This window comes from Hylobates moloch, unplaced genomic scaffold (assembly GCF_009828535.3).
Source record: "Hylobates moloch isolate HMO894 unplaced genomic scaffold, HMol_V3 SCAFFOLD_15, whole genome shotgun sequence".
NCBI lineage: Eukaryota > Metazoa > Chordata > Mammalia > Primates > Hylobatidae > Hylobates > Hylobates moloch.
In genome coordinates, this window is record NW_026652290.1 from 26,209,731 (window position 1) to 26,217,012 (window position 7,282).

Sequence of the window (7,282 nt, forward strand, 5' to 3'; positions counted from 1 at the left end):
AAGCTAGATTAATGCTTAGCAAAAAATTCAAGGATGGACCACAGCAACATAGGCTACATTCAATGTCTTTGAGGCTGTGACTCCGTCAGACACAGAATTCTGAATTACTCTTTTCTACCTGAGATATGCATTGATTTCAGATCACAAACATATTAAACTACATTTATAAAAATAATTTACATATAACTACTGAACAATGTGTAATTAGATAAACCAATTGGGTGACAATTTTTCTTAACATCAAACTCTTTCTACTAAGTATAGAAAAAAAATGAAGAAACAGAATCTAAAAAGGAGATGGATATACCAAATGCACACTTTGCTTTATTCACGTGGTGGCCAAGACACTGAACTTCTCTCTTTGGCTCATGGTTGTTAAAGCAGTGTAAGCAGATGAATGATCTTAGACAAATTGATAAATGGACAAGAACCTCAAAAGGCTAGTCACGTATGTGAGCACTGAATTGACTTTAAAATAATAACAAAAATGGTAATAATTATTATAATTATTGAAATAAAAATGAGATATTTTAACTAGATTTTGACTATTTAAAAATTCTCAGTTCTGGATTATATCCCATAAAACTCAGTTGTGTCAAGTTTAAATATAGGTTTTTTGATGAAAATCAAAATATGTCTCCTGGGGGTAATGGCTCATTCCTGTAATCCCAGCACTTTACGAGGCCAACTCCTCGCTTGAGCCCAGGAGATCGAAACCAACCTGGGCAACATGGTAAAACCCTGTCTCTACAAAAAGGAATAATTAAAAAATTATCTGGGCATGGCGTTATGCACCTGTGATCCCAGCTACTAATGAGGCTGAGGTGGGAGGATTGATTGAGCCTCAGGAGACTGAGGCTGCAGTGAGCCATGATCTTGCCACTGCAATCCAGACTGGGCAATAGAAAGAGACTCTGTCTCAAACAAACAAACAAACAAACAAAAAACAAAATCATACATGCACTAAAATTTTGTGTACAAATAAGCATTGTAGGAAATTCCCAGGGATGTTCATAAAACACTAATTTCATTTTTAGACTTAGCATAACTAACACATAGTGATGGACATATTTAATAATCCAGGAGAAATCTTAAAGTATTATATTTCTAAAGATTTAATTTGTTGTCAGTAACTTAGGTTCTTAGGAAAAATATAGTCTCAGTGTTAAAAAATATATTTTCTGTCTCATTTTCTGGATTCTAAAGTGATTTCTTTTTTATTTTGTTCTCCTTTAGAATTATTAGCATGTATGACATGTAATTTATATTGCAAAAATTACATGTACTCGATTGGAAAAGACGTTAAAATTCATCTAGGCCTATGACTCATCAAAGGCTCGAAATCTTACAGATCATAGGCTAGGAGAAACACATAAGGTCTTGAACTTTCTGACCAAAATTCCCAGTGAATACAGAGCTGAGAGGTCTTCACCAATGACACAATCTCTATTATCACATATAATATTTCCCCAGTAATGAGTTTCCTCCATCATCAGATTTTTAAATCATCTGAGCAGCCACTTAAGATGCTTTACAAATTCTTTTCAGTCATTAATAATGCTGTCACATGAAAGTGCTTCTCTCTGCCATCACTAGGCTCCTCTGCCAGCCACCTCTTTTTGCTCACTGTGCTGCCATTTATAAGTATTCTGCATTTATGTTCCTTCAATCCATTTGGGAGTTCCACTGCATAACAATTTGAAATATAGAAATATGTGGTGGTGATGAATTTTAATAGTTTCAATCAATTCTGGGGTGACTTGATTCTTTGAATATCTATATATTTATCTTTGTATAAAATATACATCTCTGCATCTATTTCTGTCTCAGTCTCTGTATCAACATTTATAAAAATCCTGGTCATATTTGCAATGATAAACTATATCATGCTTTATAGAAATTTTCAGAGAATTCATCCAAATCTCTACAATTTTTCAGGAATGAGCAATTTTTTAGGGTGGTCATAGGAAATAAAATAATCAGATACATTCCATTCACTTAGCTCCAAAAAATCAAACTAGCAACAATTAATATATGGAAGAAATTTGCATGATTTATATAAACGAAATGCAAATTTTCACTAAAGACCATTGATTAATTATGAATACTAATGATGTTCTTAGTACTTCTCTGGACTCTAAAGATTCAGCATTGAAAAAACCAAAGACCATGCCAATGAGTTATGCCATGGTAGAGAAAATTAGAAAATAAATAAGAAATGTAGCTTCTGGCAGTGATAAATGCTATGAAGAAAAATAGAACAAAGGAAAAAGATGGGCTATTAAAGACGTGGGACAGAAAGAGGTAAGAAAAGTTGGCTTAGCTGAGGAAATTTCAGTAGAGACCCGAAATGAATTAGATAAACCTGATAGATTAGATGAACTGACACGAAGAATTATAATTGCTACAACCTTTCTATAAAGCAATTTGGCTATTTCTATATAGTGCATGGGAGTCCACCAGTATAATTAGGGGTTAATTGTGGGAAAGGCAGTGCTAAAGAGGGAACAACTAGTGCAATAAACCTGAAGCATGCTGTAAAAATAAATCACTTGAAATAAATGAAGACCTATAATATATTCTTTAATGAGAGCACTAAGTGTTGCAAAGATTTTAATATTCATAAAATCAATGCATACATTTATCCCAATAATAAACTGATGCATGGAGTTAAAAAGTGCCCTTTATTACCCTCTCCCTACACCAGAAAAGAAAGTTTCAAAACCTGTCAAAATGAATGCAAAGTGAAAGAAACAAAAAATTCTGGTAAAACAGGAAAAATAATTTTCACAAGAAAATAACGATTGCATATTTGAACAACTGTTAAATGCTATTATAAAAGTACTATAAGCAAAATAACAAGTTTCACAATGAAATAAACATGCATATCAATACAAAAGAAGGAACATAGTAACAGGTAAAACTATATAATTTAACACAAGGTGGTATCCCATATTCATGCAAAATAACAATATTTTTTTGAGAAAATTGGATGACTATTAATGGAAAAAGGACAAATTGGTGCTTCTCCTCATAACTTATAACAAAATTAAAGCCATTATAATTTGAAAGTTAAATATTAAAAATGAAACCACAAAATAATTAGAAAAATAAAGATGAAATTTTATGATTCATAATATTTAGTAATGAATAAAAATACTATAACATCAGCAAGTGAAATATAGCATAGAGAAGTTTAAAATATATATGTGAAAGTAAAAAAAACTATTTTGAATACTTTTTACTATCCAGGTACTAGAAGCTTTTATATATAGGTGCCTGACAATTCATTATTTAAAAGGAAAAAGAAGATATTCTCATAAAAATAATTTAAAATATATACATCCAACTTTCAAAAGAAATATAATTCACCAAAAATCATCGACAAGAAATATTCAAATAAATTTAAATGCAAGCAAATTATATCTTTGCAAACTCATAAACTCTCTATATATAAATTAAAATTAAAAACTAGCTACTATTAGCAATAGTTCATGATGAATTAGGCAAACTACTATTGGAAGTGTTGTTACAACCTTTCTATAAAGCAATTTGGCTATCTCTACATAAAGAATGTTTTGCCCCACAAATACTTCTAGGAATTTATGATAAGTGGATTACAAAGAACAATGCATAGATATGTATAAATATGTTTGGCCATTACTAAATTATTCAAAACATAAATGTCAAAGAGTGAATAATTATATGAATAGTACTTTAGAGACATAAAGGGCTATTATGCAGACATTAAAGTTGTATTTTTGTTAAACAGTAAAATGAGAATTTTTCAGATTAAAATATTTATATAATGATTTCATTTAATTTTCACAAAAGCATATTCTGTATTCCTGTGTTCTTAATTAAAAATGGTAATGTTTAGATAAGGCAAATATTTTTCCCAAATTACACAAGCAAATTAGTATGAGGTTTAGATCATACTGAATGTTAAGTATATGTTTATAAATTTATTCCTCTATTTCTCATTACAATATTTTATTTAAAAAGAAATATTAGAACATACTAATATATAAAGAGTGGCATGACGTAGGTACATGTATTTATTTATATGTGATATTTATGTGTTTATACTGGTATGTGTTCCCATTCTTTTACAAAATTGATATGGAAATCACACTAAATATTATTGCATCTTTCTTTATAAGTACATGTGTGTATTATATACTGAAGGAACACAGATTAAAATAAAGGTACAGTGATAATACATAAGTAATTTTCTTATTGTGGTTTTTAAATCACCCTAACCTAAAATTGTTAAATTGTTCAACGGAATTACAACAAATGTAACACATTATTGTTCAATATACACAAATGAATTTTCCCAGTCTTATTTTTCATAGAAAATATTTCCAGAATACTGAGTTAGACTACGTCTCCAACTACCATATTTTTTGTAGACATACCTGTACGTTATCACTTACAGCATATTTTAAAACGTGTCCAAATATCTATTTCTCCTTTAATTCTAGACTGCTTTAGAGTAGTTCCCATAATATTCTTCTTTTCCTTCACTTTAACTCTCTATTAGCACATAAGTGGGATTCAGTAAACACTAAGTCAAATACTAACTTTCTAAAGGGTCTTCAATTTGCATATATATTTAAGTTCGATCATATGATGTTAACAATATTTGAGAATTTTTACTTCTCAAATAAAAATAAAAATTGGTTTAAAAGTAAAAATTCCATATTGATCTAATTAAAATATTACATTAAGTAAAATATTCATTTATGTTAATTTCCTGTATAACTTTGTATATAGTAAATACAAACTACACTTTTACTATAAAAATAAGTGAAGGTCCAGTTTGGCAACACATATACTAAAATGGGAACGATACAGAAAAGATTAGCATGGCCCCTGTGCAAGGATGACATAAATATTTATAAAATGTTTCATATTTAAAAATAAATAAGTAAATGAGTTAATGAGTGATCTATTGGTCCCTTATAGTATCTTTACTCATGGTATAATTGAACCATAAGTTTGGATAAGCTGAATCTCAAAGCTGGTGTTAAATGACCACAATAGTAAAGATTTGAAAAAAGCTGAAAAAGCTTTGTGGGTTTTTATATATTTATAGGAGAATGCTCTCATTATGATAATAATTGCATTTGTTCTTTTTAAAATATGCAACACATTTTCCTTTAAAAAGTAAAGGTGGGATATAAATAAAATTTAGGCATATTGAGAATTTTATATAGTTAAGAATTAAAACAGATGATTTACTATTATGATACAATATGCAGCACAGACTGATGTAATGGATCATATTTGTTAAAATAATTGTATGCAGCTGCATAAAGATGTAAATGAAGTCCACCTATTTTGTGCATGGTGAAATCAAAGAAATTAAATCTTTGAAAATAATTATGTTTCATTCAGTTCATATAAAATTTTATTGTTATTTGTTAGAGCAAAACTTCCACATCTAAACATAAATCACCGTATATGTACATTTTATTTTTAAAGAGACATTTTATAATGCCATTATTATATAATACAGAAGATAACATTCTCTGATCATATGCAAAAATATTCTAGTAGAAATAAAATGAAAATAGATTTTATAAAATATTTTCTCTTCTTTTTGATAAGTTAAAATTACCATTAAAAATTCCGAATCACTGAACGAGTTATATAAATTCATACACCAAGAGTTCTATCCTCTCACCAGAGATGTGTTAGAATGCAAGAACAGATTAGGAGAAAGCCATATATTTTGTGAAATCGCCTTCAGTGATTAAATAGGACCTTGCAAATTCCCAGTTACAACTAATTAGATTACTGGAATGAAGTAAAGAGACTCTTCTTCAATAACATCAATAGGCTTTACAGTGTGTATGTGTGTGTTTTAAGTGTACAATGAATTGTTATATATATATATATATATATTTGTAGTGTTCTGCAACAATAAAAATAATTAAATACAGAATATTTCCATCATCCCTCCAAGAAACTCCATATGCATTGCAAGTTGGTCCCCATTTTTCTCGTTAACCCCAAGCCTAGGCAACCACTAATCAAATTTTTGTCTCTCTCTATATGTCAATTATGGACATTTCATATAAATGGAAACACGCTATTTAGTCTTTTATGACTATTTTATTTATCGCAATGTTTTCATAATATACTCATGTTAATTACCAGTACTTAATTCCTTTTTATTGTCAAATAATATTAGATCATAGAATTTGACCTCATTTTGTTTATCCATTAATCATTTAATAGACAAGTGTATTGTTTCCACTTTTTCACTATTATGAATAATGCCATGATGAACATTTGTGTATAAATTTTGTCTGGATATTTATTTTTATTTTTATTTGGTATATACAGATGAGTCGAATTGTCATGTAACATGGTAACTCTATAATTAACCTTTTGAGAAATGGCCAGACTGCTTTCTGAAGCAGCTGCACACTTCACATTCCCATTAGCAGTGTATGAGGGTTCCAATTAATTTGCATCCTTGTTAACACTTGTTATTATTATGTCTGTGTTTTTTTTTTTATTATGGCCACCCTCGTGTGATGACTAATGATGTTGAACATATTTTAATATTTTTAATTAGCAATTTGTTTATCTTTTTTAGCAAAACATCTATTCAAATCCCATGCCCATTTTACTTTTTATGCACTTCATTGTTGAAATGTATGAATATTTATATATTCTATATATGGGTCAATTTTCAGATACATGATTTGCAACTATATTCTTTCATTCTGTGGACTGACCTTTTACTTTCTGGATGCTATCATTTAATGACAAAAACATTTCAGTTTTGATGATCTACAATTTTTCTAATTTTTCTTTTGCTTTATGTGCTTTTGGTGTAATATCAAAAAAACGTGTTGCCTAATCCAAGGTGACAAAGATTTTCTCATAGAATTTTTTTCTAAAAGTTTTATAGTATTAGCTGTTACAATTTGGTTTATGATCCGTTTTGAGTTAAATTTTAAGCGTGGTATGAGGAAGGAGTTCACATTTACTTATTTATATATTTTTCACATGTATATCCAGTTGTCTCAGCACCATTTGTTGAAGTGACTATTCTTTCCCCATTGAATTGTTGTGACATCACTGTAAAAACTAATTGACCCTAAATGTAGACATTGAATTCTATTCAATCAATCTCTACATATATCTCTAGGTCAGACCAAATTGTCTTGATTATGGTAGCTTTTTCTTTTTGTTTTCGTTTTCTCCTGGCTCAGCCAACTGAGTAGCTGGGCTTACAGGTGCTTGCCAACACTCCTGGCTA

The 7,282-nt window shown here is 29.4% G+C and overlaps 1 pseudogene; it reads left to right on the forward strand.

Moving 5' to 3' along the window:
• The first annotated feature begins 4,823 nt into the window (after window positions 1-4,823).
• On the forward strand, window positions 4,824-4,923 carry LOC116484446 (U6 spliceosomal RNA; annotated as a pseudogene).
• The last annotated feature ends 2,359 nt before the right edge of the window (window positions 4,924-7,282 follow it).